General features: G+C 42.1%; 1 long non-coding RNA gene across 1 annotated transcript in view; it reads right to left on the bottom strand.

Moving 5' to 3' along the window:
* Positions 1-16,959, bottom strand: part of LOC127184899 (uncharacterized) — a 63,596-nt gene that overhangs the window by 28,043 nt on the left and 18,594 nt on the right. The window lies entirely within an intron of this gene.

The following is a 16,959-nucleotide window of genomic DNA, read 5'->3' as shown; positions in this document are numbered from 1 at the left end:
TTAGTCCCAGCACTCAGGGAGGCAGAGGCAGGCAGTTTGCATTGAGTTTAAGGGCAGCCTGGTCAGGACGGCAGGGTGACACAGAAAAACCCTGTCTCAAAAAACCAAAAGAGAGAGGGGCGGGGAGGGAGGGAGGGAGGGGTGGGTGAGGGAGGGGTAGGGAGAGAGAGGGAGGGAGAGGGAGGGAGGGGGAGAGAGAGTGAGAGAGAGAGAGAGAGAGAGAGAGAGAGAGAGAGAGAGAGAGAGAGAGAGAGCCCCAGGCTGAACAGAAACATTGGTGCCCTAGGTGTATTCCCCCTCAGTTTCAGTTACTGTCTTAGAGCTACAAAAAATAGCATGGTGGATTTTCAGTGTGCTACAGCTGCAAGCTGTTGCTTAGCAGCCTTCCTGAACTTGCAATGGAGCCAACAACTGTTTGTTGTTACTGCTGTTGTTGTGTTTTGTGTTATAAATTGGTCCTCAAGCTTTTATCAGAGGGGCATACAGGAAGATGCCTAGGTATGGTGGCCTAGTCTATCAGAATTGAGACACCAAGCTTTTTTAAGGCACTTTACATGTTCTTCATTTACTCTCTAGTTTATACCAAGTACTTAGCTCTCAAGTTAAAAATCTAAGCTGAAAGCCTGGCGCAGTGGTCCACACCTTTAAGTGCAGCACTCTGGAGGCTTAGGGAGGTGGATGTCTGTGATCTAGAGGCCAAATTGATCTATATAGTTAGTGCCAGAACAGACAGGGCCACATAATGAGACCCTGTCTCAAAAGCTAACTAAATAAAAGCAACATGGTATTGTCACAAGAACAAACCCACTGATCGATGGAATGGAATTGCAGACCCAGACATTAATTCACACACTTATGTACACATGATTTTCTGATAAAGAGGCCAGAAATACACACTGCAATAAAAACAGCATCTGATGCTGGTCAAACTGGACAACTGCATGTAAAAGAATGCAAACAGAGCTACACCTATCATACTGAACAAAACTCATCTCCAAATGAATCAAGATTTTAACCTAAAACCAGATACCTGATACAAGAGAAAGTGGGAAATAGCCTTGAACTCATTGGAACAGAAGATTTTATAAACTGAGCCCTGTTAGCACAAGCACTACGTACAATATATTGGACGTCATGAAACTGAGAAGCTTCTGTAAGGCAAAGGACAACCGGATTCAGACAAAGTGGCAGGCTACAGAAAGAGAAAAGATTTTTACCAACTATACATGGCTTAGAGAGCTACTATCCAATCTATATAGAGCTCAAAAATAGATATAAAGAAAACAAATAACCCAATTAAAACAGAATTCTCAACAGTAAAAACTCAAGTGGCTGAGAAATACTTAACGAAATATTCAACATCCTTAGCCTTCAGGGAAATGCAAATCAAAACTACTTTGAGATTCCATTTTGTACCTGTCAGCATATCTAAGATCAAGAAAACAAGTGACATCTCATACTGGACAGAATGTGGAGTAAGAGGACCACTCCTCCATTCCTGGTGAGAGAGCAAATTCATACAGCCACTATGGAAATTAGTGTATCAGTTCCTCAGAAAGTTGGGAATCAATCTACCTCAAGATCCAGCTCTACCAATTTGTGGGCATATATCCAAAGGACACCCCATCGTTACCACACAGACACTTACTCAAACATATACACTGCTGCTCTCTTTATAATAGCCAGCAATTGGAAACATCCTGGATGTCCTTCAACAGAATAATGGATAAAGAAAATATGGTACATTTACCCAATTGAGTATTACTCAGCTGTTTACAAAAATGATATCATGAAATTCACAGGCAAATGGATGGAATTAGAAAAAATATCATCCCAAGCGAGGTGTACCAGACTGAGAAAGAAAAGTATGGTATGTATTTGCTTATATGTTGATATTAGCTGCTAAGTCAATGAGAACCAAGCTGTAATCCATAGACCCACAGAAGGCAGATAAAGAGTAAGTGACTAGAAAGAACACTTTAGGGAAGGCAAGGAGAATACATACTTATGAATGGAGAGGTCTGGAATGGGAGGATCAAGTGAGGAGGGAGAGGGGAGGGCTAATTGTGGGAGTGAATATGGGAAGAGAAAGGTAAAAATTAAGGGCTATTTGAGGGGTAGCATGGGAACCTACTATAGTAGAAACTTCTAAAATATATACATATATAAAGGGGATGTAAATAAAATCACCAAATAATGGGGGAGACAGAGCCCCAACTGGCCATCTCTTGTCACCAAACAAAGCATCAGATACTAAGGTTGGATGCCGTCTAATTGAGTTGTTGACTAAAGGGGCCCCACAGGAATCCCCAAACAACTCAGGCTGTTGCCAAGACTACAAGTTACTCTCCACACAATGACAGCAAGGCCCCATTGCTGAAGACTACACCTGCAAAACATATTGAAGATGGAGATGCTGGGCCAATGTCTACATAAAGCATTCACCCTTATGTTCCAGTGTCTTTGATACAGGAGGATACTCTTCATCCTATCAAAAGAGAAACGTAAACACCAAGCTTTTTTTCTACAATGGTGTAGTACCTGCAAGATATGCTAGGGAAATAGTGGCACAAAGCTTGTGGGAGTAACCAACCAATAACTGCTCTGGCTTAAGGACCACTCCACTATATGGAACCTATACCCAGCAATGCATGGGTGAGCAGGAATCTGAAAGTAGATAGCACAGGAACCTAGTGTAAAACCAAATAATGGTAGTCTACAAAAGAGGGTAAACCTTTTGGTGATAAAATACCTCCTAATAATATTGTGCTATATTCATAGATCAGTGCCTTGTTCAGGCATCATCAGAGAAGCTTCCTCCTGAAACAGATGGGAACAAATATTGGAGCCTACAGCCAGATATTATGCAGAGTGAGGCCTTAGAACACTCATTTCTAATTGGGTTGTGTTTATCAAATCCCTCCCCTCAGAGCTCAAGACAGCACCCTGAAGAGGAAGCAGAAAGAATGTAAGAGCCAGACAGGATGGAGAACACCAAGAAAACAAATAAGGCCCTCTAAAGCAGTATAAGGAAAGTGCATCTGAATTCACAGAGACTGAAGCAGCATGTGAAGGTTCTATGTGTGTGCGCGCACCTGATTCTTTCTTTGCATTTATAGTATGGCTTTCACTTTAGTCTTTTTATGGGACTCCACAGTATGCAAATCAGAGGGTCTCTAATTGTTATGTCTTCTCTGGGGCTCTAATCCTTCTCATCATTTGTCCTATCTAACATCAATGGATAGTTTTTGTTTTACTTCATTATACTTTTTATAATGAATGGATGGATGGATGGATGAATAAACGAATGAATGAAAACCTAGTTAGTAGGGCAAAGGTTGACATTTGAACTGTCACTTATACCTGCTGGGACAGAGAAAATAAGTTTTTCTCCAGTAGACTGACGTGGATACATCGGCTATTACAGGACAGACCTCCTGTTCAGGAATAGCTGACCGACAACCACCATATAACAGACTCCTCAAGTTTTGGTATGCTTTTATTTGGTTACATTCTGCTGTTTTGTTTTGTTTGTCTATCTCTTTTTTTAATATATTTTATTGATTTATTCATATTACATCTCAATTGTTACCCCATCCCTTGTATCCTCCCATTCCTCCCTCCCTCCCATTTTCCCCTTACTCCTCTAATTTTTCTTGTTTTTTCTTGAGAAAACAAGATCAAAATATATTTAAATTTAATAGTTGTTTTAAATAATAAAATATAAGAAAAGAGAACAAAAGACACTACAAGTGGCATAAAAGCACACGAACGTAGCTGGCATCACGTCTGTCTCCACAGACATAAAGCAATGATCTCACATGGTCAGTGTTTTAAGGTTGATCAATATGCTAATTCTTTTCTAAATATTCTTTTTTTTCTAAGTATTCTTAAACATTTATGCTCTTTCTAAAAATTGCCTAGAGTTCCAAACATGAAGACTAATACAATTTCTACTTTTGTTTGTTGTTTGGAGACAGGGTCCCTCTATATAGTCTTAGCTGGCCTGGAACATGCTTTATAAGCCAGGCTGTCCTCTAACTCAGAGATACCTGACTCTGCCTCCTCAGTGCTGGGAATAAAGGCATGTACCACCACATCAGACTACAATTTCTTTTTTAAAAATTATTGTTGTTGTTGTGATTGTTTTACATTCCAAATGCAGTTTCCACTCTCTCCTTCCAGTCCCAACCCTTTTGCCCCCTCCCTGTTCCCCCCAAATCCATTCCTCCTCATATCTCTTCAGAAAAGGGCAGGCCTCCCGTGAATATCAACCAAATATGGCATATCAAGTTGCGGTAAGACTAGGCACCTCCCCTTCTATTAAGGCTGAATGGGGCAATCTAGTATGAGGAAAAGGGTCCCAAGAGCAGGCAAAAGAGTCAGAGACAGCCCCCTGCCTCACTCCCACTCTTTAGAGTTTCACAGGAAGACCAAGTTACACAACTATAACATTTATGCAGAGGGCCTAGGTCAGTCACATGCAGGCTCCCTTACTGTTGGTTCAGTTTCTGTGAACCCCTATCAGCCCAGGATAGTTGATTTTGTGGGTTATCTCATGGTAACCTTGACCCCTCTACAATATCTTTCTTAAAATTCAACATTTTTGAACTTATCTCCTTTAACTAATGTTTACTAAAAACTTGCAAAAACCAAAGACAATACCAACATAGATAAGGTATTTATGATAGTGCTTTCCCTAGAAGAACTAATCTAATATTTAATGATTATTCATTTCTGGACTGCTGTGTAGCATTCATTCAAATAATTTATTGAGCAATATATCAATGCCTCCATCCATTCTCCATCATGGTGGAGTTATTTTCCTATAAACCAGGAGCCCAAACCAACCGCATCTTTCCTTCTTCTTGCCAGACACTTACTGACAGCAACAAGAAAACTAAACTACCATAATAAGGAATGAGAAAGAAATACCCATTTTCAGGGCATCTTTCTCTCTAACTTTTTTTTCAGTCTCTCACTGACCCCGGTGCTCACTGATTGCCTAGGCTGGCAGCCAGTGAGATCTCCCAGTCTCAGGCTTCCAGCTATGGAGTTACAAGCCTCTCTTGCTTTTCTCTCTTTTTTCCACTTATTTATTTTGTGTATGTGTGAGTGCACACATCACACTCATGCAGCATGTATGCAGAGCTAAGAGGGCAACGTGTACAAGTTGAATCTTGTCTCCAACCATGTGAGTGTGGGTCCTGGGGTTCAAACTCAGGCTGTCAGGCTTACTGGAAAATGCCTAGACCTTTCATGTGGCTCTGGGGATCTAATCTCAGGTCTGCACACATTTGCAACAGCATTTTATCCAAAGAACCATCTCCTCGACCAAAGAAAATTTTTCTTAGATGTGGTACATGAGGCTTGCCTGGCTTATACAGAGAGACTTTTTTAAATCCTTTTATTAAGATTTGGCTATTTTCACAACTATAATCATCAGGCATTCAAATACATTGCAGGAGTATGCATAACATTAAAGGCTGGGCACGATTTAAATGCAACCAACTCAGAAAAAACAAACCTGTACATTTGATGACCATAGGCCAAGAGTAACAGGGGAAAGTTGTTCGAACTGCAATGTTCTTTTCACTACCTCTTCAGCTAGGAAACAATTTCTAAAATTACTGGTCATGAAATAGATTTTAAAGCCATTGTAAAATTTAACTTTTTATTATGGTAAAATCTGCAGAGCAAAAAAGCATGCATAAACATGTAAAATTCAGTGGCATTTAGCAAATCAGAGCCTGGTGCAACCACTACTACTTCCTTGTTCCAAAGCATTTGACTGTCCCCCAAAGACACCAGCATCCATCAGGCTGTTGCTGGTTCCTGGAAACCACTAATCTTTTTCTTTGGATAGACTTGCCTATTTTTGGATATTTCCCATGAATAAAAATCATACATGTAAAAAGAAATTGAATGGGCAGCATCAATGCTGCCAGTGAGCACATGCGTTCACCACCAAATGCCTCCTCTACATCCCACTCAAACAATAAAGGAACAAATGGTGGGGAGTCACATAGGCCAGGGCCTTGTGTCTGCTTTCTCCCTGACAACTTGTAAGGAAGGACTTCTCCAAGAACTTTTTCTAGTCATATTAGTGTAGATATTCAATCTCCTTGCTTTCTAAGGAATAAATCCAATGTTCCCTTCTGGTCCCTGCCTCTTCACTTTTACTCTTTTGCATTAATTTTGCTAGGGGACTTTCCCAAGGGAAGAAACTGAGGCCACGAACTGCTTTCTGAGATTCAGTTATTAAACGCCATTTTTGTGTTTAGAGGTTTCTAACTGATCCCTGATGACAGAATGAACAACCACAACTTGGTGAGCAGACCTTCCTGAAAGTGAAAAGGAACTAAACAAAAATGGTAAACCAAGCCAGGTGTGGTGGAACATATCTGTGATCTAAGCTCTCAGGAGATAGAGACAAGATCAGGAGATGAAGGCCAGCCTTGGCTACATGGCAAGTGCCAAGGCCATCTTGGGCTAAATGAGATTTTGTGTCATAATCATGGGTCACACTAGACAACCAAGTACCAAAGACAGCAGCTCAGTCATCTCAGGTGACCCATAGACAAAACATTACATTGCATGGCAAGGCAGGTTGGACCCCCTTGGGATTCCAAGGAAGTTCTTTCTGGGTTTTTATTTGTTTTGTTTTGTGTTTGTTTGTTTGCTTGTTCATACTTCTTGAAATAGAAGCCAGGTGGACACTTAGGGCTAGTTGTTGTCATAAGAGCAGCCTGAATTATTGGGACTCTAGGTGAGGGAAGTATGGGAGAATTGGGGAAATAGAAGGATCCAGAGGGTCCTAGAAACCTACAAGAAGAATATTATGATGGGCAGATCTGGGCCCAGGGGTCCTGCTCAAACTATGGTACCAGCCAAGGACAATACATGTAGTAAACTTCAAACCCCTACCCAGATCTAGCCAATGGACAGGACATTCTCCACAGTTGAGTGGAGAGTGGGGTCTGACTTTCACAGGAACGCTGGTGCCCCATATTTGACCACGTCCCCTGGATGGGGAGGCGTGGTGGCACTCAGAGGAAGGATAGCAGGCTACCAAGAAGAGACTTGATACCCTATGAGCATATACAGGGGGAGGAAGTCCCCCTCAGTCACAGTCATAGGGGAGGGGAGTAAGGGGAAAATGGGAGGGAGGGAGGAATGGGAGGATACAAGGGATGGGAGAACAATTGAGATGTAATATGAATAAATTAATAAAATATATTTTAAAAAAGAGCAGCCTGTCTATGACATCATCCCCTGCCTGCCACTAGGTGTATGCCAAGGTTCCAAGATAAAAGGACAAACCTACCGTCCTCTTACCTTCCTCCCTCCCCTTTCTCTCCCTCCCCTCCCTCTCTCCCTCTCTCCCTCTTGCACTTTATAGTCTCAGTCTCTTCCTCTATAGTGCCCCTCCCCCTCTTCCTTCTCTCCTTTCTCCCTTTCTACAATAAATCTCATACCATACATGTGGTGCATAATTCATATTTAACAATATTTAGCTTGATTGATTTTCTTGTGCATTACAAAGAGAAGAAGTCCAAAATAAATGCTTAACTCCCTGTTAATATGAATACAGTGAATGTGATTCAGAAAATATTAAAATATAACATAGTCTAGACTTTAACCCAAATTAAGGACCCCTAAGGATAAATTCCCCTAACTCATTTTTGTATGATCCGTCTTGATATAAGAGGATGTTCTATAGTTTAGATGGTGGACATCCCTCTTAGTAGTATTTTAAAGGCATCACAGCATGATGGTACTGGGAGATGCTAGAATATGTTTTAGAGCTCGGTTCTTGGGAGAGATCCTTAGCTCATCAGTTGTATGCTCATAAGTAGGATTATAGGTTTCTGGTTCCCTTCTCTTTCTACTTCTTTTTTTCTTGGCCAGGAAACAAGCAATTTTGCTCTGCCATATACTTTCACTGTGATGGGCTACAGGGCTAATTAACCACAAATTAAAATCTCCAAAACAATACTCCAAAATAAATCCTTTCTCATTATAATTTTTTTTAACTCAGGTATTTGTTACAAAGAAGGAGGAGGAGGAGAAAAGGAAGGAAGGAAGGAAGGAAGGAAGGAAGGAAGGAAGGAAGGAAGGAAGAAAACTAACACAGGGTCTGCTTTTATCTGTCTTCTTTAGTACAGGATCTCAGTGTGTGTCCGGATCCTCCTGCCTCAGCCTCCAGAATGTTGCTATGACAGGTGTGTGGCACCATGCTGGCGGCCACAATGTCCTCTTTGAACCTGGACACCTACAAATCAAAGTCATCAGAAATATTTCTCTGACTCTTTTCCTCACTCCTGCTGAAGTAAGGCCTTCAGGCTGAGGTAGAAGCAGAAACAAGAAGCACTACTTTTGGCGTCTCCACAGGATGCCTCACTCAAGCTCACAGAACCTTTCTCTTTGCCAGTCCGTACCAGTGGCAATTTTTTGTCTTTTCCAACTGTGCTGCCTGGTAGCTGAGAAGTCAGCCTGCTCATGCCCTGGAGAGGCAGTGCCTTTCAGCTTAGGGTAACCTGTCAGCCTGGGTGAAGGCCCTTGCACTGCTGCCTCCTGGGAGCACTTTAACAAAGACAGCTTCCAGGGTTATTCAGAGCCTCTTTCCCAAGCAGCTCAGCAGGCAGGAAAACTCCTCCCTCCGCTATCTTTGTCTTTTAAATGTGTCTCTGGACACAAAGCAGCACTGTGTGAAGGCTAAGCTTCCTGGTGTGGCCATTCCAGCTAGTATTTCCTGGTTTTCTCACCCCACCCCCAATCCTAGGGTTTAAGCAGCAGTCAGAGCATTAGGCTAAAAGATTAAGTAGTAGGTCAGAGGTCCTGTTAAGACTCCCAGTCCGAAATGGATTGAACTAGAAATTATCATAATGAGTGAGTTCACCCAGAAGCAAAAAGAGTTAAATGGTATATACTCACTTACATTGAGACACTAGTCCAAGGGGTATGTCCCCATGAAAAACTTTACCTACCAGGAAAGTGGGTCAGAGGGGAGGACATCCTATTGAGGCTTTAGGTGTGAGAAGCCTGGGAGAATGAGGAAATAGAAGGATCCAGAGGGTCCTGGAAAGCTACAGGCGGGTCTGGGCCCTGGGGTCCTCCTCAAACTATGGCACCAGCCAAGGAAAATATAGGCAGTAAACTTCGAACCCCTACCCAGACTAGCCGATGGACAGGACATTCTCCACCGTTAAGTGGAGAAGAAGATCTGACTTTCACACAAACTCTGGTGCCCCATATTTGACCATGTCCCTTGGATGGGGACGCCTGGTGGCACTCAGAGGAAGGATAATAGGTCACCAAGAAGAGACTCGATACCCTATGAGCATATACAGGGGGAGGAGGTCCCCCTCAGTCACAGACATAGGGGAGGGGAATAGGGGGGGAAGCGGGAGGGAGGGAGGAATGGGAGGATACAAGGGATAGGCAAACAACTGAGATGTAATTTGAATAAATTAATAATAAAAAAGGGGGAAAAAAAGGAAAAAAAAGACTCCCAGTCCTCCATTCTCCACAGTTGTGTGGAAAGGGGGGACTGACTCTGACATGAGCTCTGGTGCCCCATATTTGACCACTTCCTCTTGGTGGGGAGGCCTAGTGGCACTCAGAGAAAGGATAAGCAGGCTACCAGGATGAGACCTGATAGGCTGCGATCATATGGTGGGGGAGGATGTCCCCTTCTGTCACAGACCTAGAGGAGGGGAATAGGGTGAAAGAGGGAGGGAGGGGGGAATGGGAGGATCCAAGTGAGGGAATAACAATTGAGATATAATCTGAATAAATTAATTTTTAAAAAAGACTCCCCGTCCTCACCTCACTTCCCACCCAAGGTTGCTCAGGTTCTCTCTCTCTCTCTCTCTCTCTCTCTCCTCTCCTCCTCTCTCTCCGTCTCTCTCTCCTCCTCTTCATCCTCCTGATCTCCTCTCCTCTCTCTCTCTCTCTCTCTCCTCATCCTCTCTCTCTCTCTCTGTGTGTGTGTGTGTGTGTGTGTGTGTGTGTATCTAAAAAGAACTCACAACAAAAAATCCAAGCAAAAAAATGAGGAGAGATAAAACATGATCAAGATATATTATATGAAGAGAATTTAAATAAAATATTAAAGATACACTCAGAATCATGCCAAAAAAAATACTGGAAAGGATAGTTAACACAATCCAGTTTATTCTATGTAATCCTTTCCTAAGAGACGTCACAACCTTTCCTTGCAAGAGAACCTTGGCATGTCACGGGACAGAGACATGAAGCTCACACAGAGATTGCCACTACATATACAGAAATAGGTATATGTTTAATGTCTCTGGCAAACTCATACTGAGACTTAAATCCTCCAGTATTGAGGTAGTAGACACTGTGAGGCATTGGGGGCTTTAAATGAGCCACACAACGGATATGATATGGATGTTATTATTATATGGGCGAGGGGTACGCCAGAGAGAGAGAGAGAAGGTAAGAGAGGGAGATAAGAGAGGGGCAAGGAGGCAGAAGAGACAAGGTGAGTTTGTCCTTTTATATCCTGGGTAGCTGGCCTACCTAGTGGCAGGCAGGTAATGATGTCATAGGTTGCTAGGCAGTCTGGGGGCAGTATGCTAACAGGTGGTCATGAGGGATCTGCTTTCAGTGAATACTGTTTCTCTTGGGCAATTAGGAAACGCTTTTAAAGACTGAATTAGATATCATGGAACTGATTACTTTGAGATCACATTGTGGCAAAACAAGTTTGGGTCCCCAGCTCACTTTCTTTTTTTTTCTTTTTTTTTTTTTGGCTTTTTGAGACAGGGTTTCTCTGTGTAGCCTTGGCCATCCTGGACTCACTTTGTAGACCAGGCTGGCCTCGAACTCACAGCGATCCGCCCGCCTCTGCCTCCCGAGTGCTGGGATTAAAGGCATGCGCCACCACGCCCGGCCCCAGCTCACTTTCTATTGCTTCTTTTCTCTCCATGTTGCTGCTCTCGCTTGACTATTTATCAAAGTAGGACACACCCAAAATCAATGCTGGTGTGATGCTCTTGGACCCCCAGAACCCTGCTAAAATACCCAGCTTCAAGAGATTTTTGTTATAGCATCACAAAAATAGACAAAGATAAGGGCATTGCCTATGGCAGTGAAATACAGTCACTGGACAGTGAAGACACAAGAGTTGAATGTCTCCATCTCCCAGGCGTACTATACCTCATATTTGCTATCTGCACAGCACTAATCCACTGTGACTACAGAAAGCAAGCTACAGAGAAAGAGGAAAATGCTTTCTTCTTTTCCAGATGTTTGTGGGGAGATGACGGTATAGTGTGAGCATAGGCACTAATGGCAAGCAAGAAAATAAGCTAGCAATTGCACTGACATATGCAGCAGTAGCAAATGTTTTCCTGTAAAATTCAGAGGAAATTAACAAAGAAGCAGACTGAAAAATAATTTGGGTTTTCGTTGTCGACACTAATTGTGAAAGGAAAATGATTTTTAAAGGGCTTATTACTAGACGATTCAGCTGACCTCAGAAATAAGCAGATGTGTCTCTACCACTGGGGGACAGTTTTAGAAAGGATTCCCCCTTGTTAGCTCAAGTTTATTCCTATCCGTACACACAAACTGCCTAGGGATTTAGACATGGGCTGACTGCAGAATTGCATGTGGTAAGCCAGAGCAACATAATAGTGGGGAACACAGATTTTGGAACATGGCTGTGACATTTAACTAGCTGTGTACTAATGAGAAATGTATTTAGTTTCTCTACATCTCTTACCTATAGTCAGCAGATGAAACAAAGATGCCCAACTCATGCAAATATGGCAAAAAAATTACATAGCAGTATATAAAATGTGCTTAGCACAGTTGCTGGCACCTAATCACTCAAAAAGGAGTTGCTGGCAACATTTTGCCACCATCTCATTTTAAACAGAAAACAGAAACCCATGTTTTAGGTCTTTAGGTGCAGAGCTTAACTCCTTGTAAATGTTTGTACTAAAGCACATTGTGGGCTAGGGAGGTGGCTCAGTGGGTAAGTGCTTGCTGGGTAAGACTGAGGACCCATGTAAATGCTGGGTAGGAGTGGCAGCCCAACTGTAATTTCAGTCTGGGAAAACAGAGATAGGGATTCCCAGAGCAATTTGGCTGGAGCGGCAAGCCATATGGTTGAGCTGTTATTGTGATTGAAATACATGGCCTCAGTGAATAAGGTAGAAGCATGATGGAGGATGATTCTTGACATCACCCATGTGCATGTACACCCCCCACACATGTGCACAAACATACATGCAAACATGCATATAGACACACGCACCACTGATGCACACAGGAGAACACACAGATACACATGAAAATAAGGGAAAGAACATTGTTAGGTGGGGATTATGGCATGTAGGGACAGAAGGATCAGAAGTTCAAGATCCTCAGTTACAAAGCAAGGTTGAGACCAGCCTGTGCTATATGAGACTCTGTCTTTAAAACATAATATTTACGTAAGCATCATTTCACAAGTTGCTTACACAAATATCCACTGTAAGTGAGGGAAAATGGCTTCTAACTTCCCTGCTAGGTCCCTTGGAGGGGAATATGAGTTAAGCTGTAATAATACAAATTGGAGTCCCACAAAATACACATCTCAAAGAAGGGCCAGCTAGTGGAAGCTTAGATCACATTCAGAGCTACAGAAAAGAATAGGAACATGGAGGTCCTAATAACAGGCTGTGGGGAGGCTGAGAGAAGAGTGTGCTGAATAAGTTCTTTTGTTATACAGATGTCTCTCAGGGTTATAGAGTTGTCTCTCGGGTAATAAGAGTTGCATGGGGAATTTTACTATGTAGACTTCTTTTACTGATGTAAATTTCTTTCAAAAAACAAAAGCTTTCCTGAGGCCTTCCTGTCTGCATTGTCTCAGAATAGCCCAGTATCAGAAGAGTTTATCTTGGCAAAGCATATGCTGATCCCCTGAAGTCGTATTTGGGGTAGTGGCCTAAGCCCTACCTGAAGAAAGCTGGTTATATTATCTTTGTGATTAAGACCCACCATCTTGAATCCTATGGAAAACAAATTTCTGGCGCAGCAGAAAGGTATGATTATGGTACAGTGCTGACACCTGGTGTCTTGGGAAGGAGTAGGTTACATCTGTCACAAGCTCCTGCTGATCTGTGTTTTAGAACCCCTTCAAGTTCTAAAAAAAAAAAAAAAATTCATTCATTCGAATTTTTTTATAGAAAAAACAACTCCAAATGACTGATAAACATGAAAAATGCTATCCCCATACCCCCAAAATATCCTCAAATAAATATAAACGGGTATTTTTTTCCTCAATAGATTGCCAAATGCTAAAAAGGTAGCTGATGATAATCGGTGACAAGAATGTGGTGAAAAGGGAACTCTTTAACACTGCTGTCAGGAAATGGGAGGGCTATTCTGTTCTATTGGAAGAAATATAGCAGCAGCCAAATCTATCTAGCCAATGTGAAAACTCTGTATGGCCTGAAGCTCTGTGTATGCTAGCCCTCAGGAATGTCTGCATTGAAGAGGTGCTACAACGATACAAATAATACATGTCCTAGGTGCAAAAGTGCATACAGCATCACCCACACTAGCAAAATGAAGCTGGCAACATAGCAAATGTTTAGCAGTGGCTGCTACTTCATGTGAGTGCATTTAAAAGCAAAACCAGAGCTTAATGAAGTAGAACTACATATTTCAATGGGGATCAATCTTGAAAACAGCTGAATGAAAAAGTGCAAACTTAGCCGGGCGTGGTGCCGCACGCCTTTAATCCCAGCACTTGGGAGGCAGAGGCAGGCAGGTCACTATGAGTTCGAGGCCAGCCTGGTCTACAAAGTGAGTCCAGGATGGCCAAGGCTACACAGAGAAACCCTGTCTCGAAAAACCAAAAAAAAAAAAAAAAGAAGTGCAAACTTAAAACTAGCACTTTGTGGTATATTATTTACATGAATATTAAAATAGAAAAGACTACTGTCTTTTTGACAACCAAACATTTTACACAAAATGGAAGGGACCACACCAACTTCAAAGCAGGGGTTGTTTGGGGAAGCAAAGTAAGAGAACATGATTGGGAAGTAGGCAAAGGGATTTTAACTGTCTACAATTGAAAAACAAGAAGAAGAGTGACCAAGGATGATTCCCAACATCATTATTAGGCCTCCACAATCATGGCACCCAGGTGTGCATGTGCGCGCGTGCATGCGTGAGCTCGCTCTCTCTCTCTCTCTCTCTCTCTCTCTCTCTCTCTCTCTCTCTCTCTCTCTCTCTCTCTCTCGCACACACACACACACAGTGTATATACTGTTTACATAAGTGTAACCTTTTTTGAATTTGCCTATTTTTCTTCACACTTTTATTCATGTTAGAATGTCACACAGCCACAAAGAAAGAATGGAATTCAGACACATGGATGAACCACAGGGCTATTCTGCTGAGTAAAACTAATCACAGTCACAAAGGGAAAAGGTTAAAAGAGTCCATTTATGTGGCATACCTAAAATAGGCATATTCTCAAGGACAGAAAGTAGAATACAGTTTACCAGGGGCTGGGGGGGGGGACAAGAACAGTAGGCAAATGCTCCTTGCAATGGTAAGTAATTTTTCAAGTTCAGGTAAATGGTGGTGATGGTTGCACGGAGTGTGAATGTGCTTAATACCACGGAACTGTATAATTCAAATGGATTTTAAAGCCGAGGTATGGTGACTCACACCTGGAATACAGCTCACTGGAGCTAAAGCAGAAAGATCGCTCCGAGTCTGAGTACAGCCTAGCCTGAATTATAGTATAAGACCTTAGGGGCTGGAGAGATGGCTCAGAGGGTAAGGGCACTGACTGCTCATCCTGAGTTCAATTCCCAGAAACCACATGGTGGCTCACAGGCATCTATCATGAAATCTGGTGCCCTCTATTGACCTGTAGGTATACCTGCAGCCAGAGCACTGTATAGATAATAAATCTTAAAAAAAAAAAAAAAAAAAAAAAAAAAAAAAAAAAAAAAAAAACTTGCCTCGAATTAAACAGAGCAACAAAGGGTTAAACTGGTGCATTTACATTGTATGTGTCTTGATACAGAAAAATAAACTAAATACCCTGTAAGTCAATTCTTCTCCTTTGGGCAACCACTCAAATGCGTCAGAGAAATATGTTCCATTTGTTCTGCAGTTGTAGAGAGGAGTCAGTGGAAAAATGAACAGATGGCCCTAGGTGGTGTTTCAGCATTTCACTGGAACTCTAGTGATAAGATGAAACCAATGTTTCAGGTTTGGCAATTAACAATTAAGAATCGTCATCTGTGATAGCTCACACTAGTAATCCCAGCACTTTGGACGATGTAGCAGGAGGGTCACTGTAATTTTGAGACAAACAAACAAACAAAACACTATAGAGCTAACTGCCCGGGAACCTGAAGGCACAGTCCTGCAATCCCAGCTATATGCAAGGCTACAGCAGGAGGGTTGTACATTGCAGAGGAGTTACTTACCACAAGCCTTTCCTGTATGCATACAAGAGAATTGTTCAGATACAAAGAAAATAAAACCATGACATTTAAACTAAAGCTCATTATGTTAAAAAAACAACAACAACAACAAGCCAGATTCAGACAACCATCACCTTTTCTTTCATATACCGAATCCAAGCTTAAATGTGTGTGTTGGGGGAGCGATCGTGAAGAGGAGATGAGATCTTCGGGATAAGAGAGGAGATAATGGAATCCACATGACGTGGCAGCAGGCGACTAGAACATTTCAAAGGAAGAGAGGATCAGCAAGAGGAGGGAGAACAGAAGAGGAAGAATGAATAGGAACAAAATATAGAACATATGTATGAAACCATATGTGTAAAACCCATCATTTTATCAAGGAAATGTGATCTTTCCTTTGTATCATTTCGCATGGTAACTTAAAATTAATTTGTCAGTAAGATTCTATCTAAAAAAAAAGAACCAAGCCGGTCGTGGTGGCGCATGCCTTTAACCCCAGCACTCTGGAGGCAGAGGCAGGTGGATCATTGTGTGTTCGAGGCCAGCCTGGTCTACAAAGTGAGTCTAGGACAGCCACGGCTACACAGAGAAACCCTGTCTCAGGGAAAAAAAAGTCCCAAATAATTTTATTCTCCCACTTCAGTTCCCATATCTAAAATGCTTAGGACCAGAAATGTTATTGATTTATTATTTAATATTCGCATATGCATTAGCTATCTTAGAGAAGGAAACTAAATCTGAATAGAATATTTATTTATGAATCACCCTCATCTTATACACATAACCATAAGGTCTGTTATTTCTTTGCTGTATAAAGAATTGTACACAGGGCCTTACACTTGCCAGGCATTACTCTCTCACTGAGCTACATCCCCAGCCTCTCATAATTTTATATGATATTTTAACGTGCTTGAGTTTTTATCACAACCCTTCCTAAGAAGCCAGATGTAAAAATTTCCATCTGTGGCACTCTGTCAGCACACAAAACATTTCAATTTTTAGAGCATTTCAAATATTCCGATTGGGGCGCCCTCTGCCTTGTTACTAACAGGCGACACAGGCCACCTGGACCTGTCTGTTTATTTGTGAGGAAGGCTCAGTTCTATCCTGCCTACTAAGGTCTGCATGCCACAGCCTCTGCATGGGAGGTGCCATTTCATTGAATATACCAAGGAGTCTGGACTGTGGTGACAGGTTGCCAGAAGGTGGCAGCAAAAGACTGTCTAGTAAAAAAAGTCCTGCGGCTGCCCTAGAAAAGAGCACCAAGTTTTCAAGTGTGCCAAAAGACATATAGCAGCCACAAGGTAATCAAGAGTCACTTCCAGAATGCCCAATGGCCTGTTGAGCTCATTGACGAGCTCTGGACAACTGGATCAGAGTAAAGCAATCACTTCTATTGAGATACCACATAGTTGGAGAGATGCTTAGTGAGCTCCCACTAAGAAAGACAAAAGGAAAATCAAGGGACAAAAGTTAGAGATGCCTA

The sequence above is a fragment of the Acomys russatus genome, chromosome X, assembly GCF_903995435.1.
Source record: "Acomys russatus chromosome X, mAcoRus1.1, whole genome shotgun sequence".
Lineage (NCBI taxonomy): Eukaryota > Metazoa > Chordata > Mammalia > Rodentia > Muridae > Acomys > Acomys russatus.
Note: the sequence above shows the minus strand (reverse complement) of the source record. Positions and strands in the feature narration are given on the sequence as shown.